This window comes from Dasypus novemcinctus, chromosome 9 (assembly GCF_030445035.2).
Source record: "Dasypus novemcinctus isolate mDasNov1 chromosome 9, mDasNov1.1.hap2, whole genome shotgun sequence".
NCBI classification, from domain to species: domain Eukaryota; kingdom Metazoa; phylum Chordata; class Mammalia; order Cingulata; family Dasypodidae; genus Dasypus; species Dasypus novemcinctus.
In genome coordinates, this window is record NC_080681.1 from 121,868,458 (window position 1) to 121,871,363 (window position 2,906).

Here is a 2,906-nt window from a genome sequence, read left to right on the forward strand (position 1 = left end):
TGACTGGATCTGTGTTCAGCTAAACCCTCACATGGTGCCCTCTTTCCTGGGAACTTGCTTTCTGGAAGCTCAGGGAGGTCCTGATAGAGCAGCTTCTGGCCCGAGTCTCAGAGCACACTCTCTGGATTGGCTCAGAATTTTCCAAACCGCCAATCTCTGATTTCTTTTTGCTTAAGAGTTTCGTTCTCAGTTTATCCCTTTCCTCTCACATTTTACTATAAAGTGCAAGGAGAAGCCAGGCTGCACCTTCTGTACTTAGCCTGGAAATCTCCTCAGCTAAATACCCAAGTTCATCACTGTTTAGGTTTCCTAGGCTCTTCAGGCAAATACCATGAAATGGGCTGGTTTAAACAATGGGAAATTTATTCACTTACGGTTTAAGGCTGTGAAAAAGTCCAAATCAGGGTGACACTTTCTTCCCAAAGCCCATAGCCACGTGGGGCTGGCTGCTGGTGATTCTCTCTTTTTAATAGGAGGCACCAGATCGAACCTGGGACCTTGTACGTGGGGAGCAATTGCTCAAAACCACCGAGCTGCACCAGCGCCCCTGCTGGGATTCTTTGTCCTTAGCTTCTCCCATGGCAGGCATGGGGTGGTATCTCCTGGTCTCTCCTTCTCTTCTCCGTCCCGCTGATGCTCAGCTTCTGGTTTGTCCCCCTGTGGCTTTCTTTCCCTCTGTCCGAGTTTCATTCTGCTTATAAAGGACTCCAGTCACAGGATTAAGATCCACCCTGATGCAGGTGGGTCACACCTTAACTGAAGCAGCCTCATCAACGGATTCACACCCATAGGAGTGGATTAATTTAAGAATATATTTTTCTGGGGTACACTTAGTTCCAAACCACCATAATCTCTTAAAAGTTCCACTTTCAGTCCAACATCACCACACAACTTTGCCAAGTTCTCTGCCACTTTATAACGAGTCCCAGGAACACATTTGTCCTTTCCTTCTAGGGCCTCATTGGAAGTGCCTTTAATAGCCCTATTTCTACCACCAGTCTCTTCACATCAGCCTAGGCTTTGCTATCGAGTGCCTCACGTATCTTCCAGTCTCTACCCATCACCCTATTTCAAAGCTGTTTCCAAAGTTTTAGATATTTGCAATAGCAGCACCCACTCCTGGTACCAAGACCTGTTTTTGTTTCCTGGCTGCTAAAGCAAATATACAGTGGGTTGTTGGCTTAACCAATGGGAATTTATTGGCTCATGGTTTTGAGACTAGGAGACGTCTGAAACCACGGCCCCAGCAAGGCAGTGCTTGCTTCCTGAAGACGGAGGCACTCGGGTTGGCTGTTGGGGATCCTGATCCTGGTTCCACGGCACTGCCCCTGGCGCGCCTTCTCCTCCCTCTGCTGGGTTCCTTTGACTTCCGGCTTCTGGATCATCCCTCAGGCTTCTCTCTTTATGGCCTTCTGGCTAAGGCCTTCAGTAATGGGAGTAAGACCCATCCTGACTCATCTGGGCCACAGCTTCACTAAACTAACCTCGGCAGAACACCCTGTTTAAAATGGGCTCCCACCCACAGGAATGGACTGAGATGAAGATGTGTTTTCTGGGGTACATAGCTCCAAGGCATCGCAGACTTGAATGAGGAGAAACCAGCTGTGTAGGTGTCCAAGGAAGGAGCCCTGCAGGCAGAGGGAGCGGCAAGTGCAAAGGGCCTGAGGTGGGCATGGGCTCGCTTACAAGTCGGAAAGACCACCAGCCTGGTGGAGCCCAGGGAGCAGCTGGAGAGTGGTTTGATAAGAAGTGGAGATGTGGGCAGGCAATCTGGAGAATGGCCTGAGGACCTACTGTGTGCTCCACCCTGTAGTGTATAAACTCTAGGGAGGCAGATATGATGTTAGCTTCCTTTAAGGGAAAACCTATGCACCATCCAGCAGCTTGCAGTGTTGTTGATGAAAGCAGAGTGCCCCAAAGTAACGGCTGCCACGGTGGCCAAGAACCTCCACCACGAGACGGTGACCGCAGGCATTTGCCGAGGAGGTGCGCGCGCTGAGAGCACAGGCTCACGCATCTGCTCCACAGCCTTCGCTGGTAGGTACAGAGCCTCCCGCTATGTAGATAAGGGAGCCCCGACTCAGAGATGCCAGGTAAGGTGCTCGGGGTTGTCCATGGGTGTGTGGTTGAAGCTGGATTTCTAGCGGATGGTCTTTAACTAAAGTGCAAAATCAAAGATGGGCAAGTGCTAGGGGACAGAGCAGGGGAGGAGCTAGGGGTTCTGAGATGAGAAGGCGGAGAGAGTTGGAAATTGCAAGGACCGTGGGGCTCCAGAGCATCCAGCACATCATCACCCCACGCGGAAGGGGGGGCGTTTTGATTAAGGGATGGGGGAGGGAAAACCCTCTTTTGGAGTTCTTGGTGGAGTCCACTATTGAACCGTTTTGATATTTTAACCCCCTCTTCCCCTTACTGATCACTTACCTTGTAATTCTGGATTTTGACGTATGGAAATATTTAATTGCGGTTGGGGAGAAGGAAGGACCAGTTTTCCCGAGCACCACAAGGTGTCAGCATTGTCAAGGGAGGCCCCGGGCCCCAGCTGCTCCGCCTCATTCTGCACTGGGAATGAAAGCAGCAATGAAAGAAAAGGGAGCAGGGACGGAATTTGAATCCAAAACCTGGTCCCTTTCCATGGCCTGGGGCCCAGGCTGGGCTTCTCAGGGGCTGGGCTCCTCGCCCCGCTTTGGGGCTGCCCTTACCCCCCCCCACCCCGAGGTTCATGAGAAACAACGAGGAGGTTGGATCCCCAGAAGCCTGAGACCTGAAAGACTAGCTAGGGCTGTCACCAGGAGCTGGGCCCCAAGTGGGTCTGGGGGCTAGCCCCCCCCCCATAGCCCCTCCCCGCTTCGGCAGGGCCCCAGGCCTTCCAGGTCTCTGTCCTGCAGTGAGTACAGAACACCCAG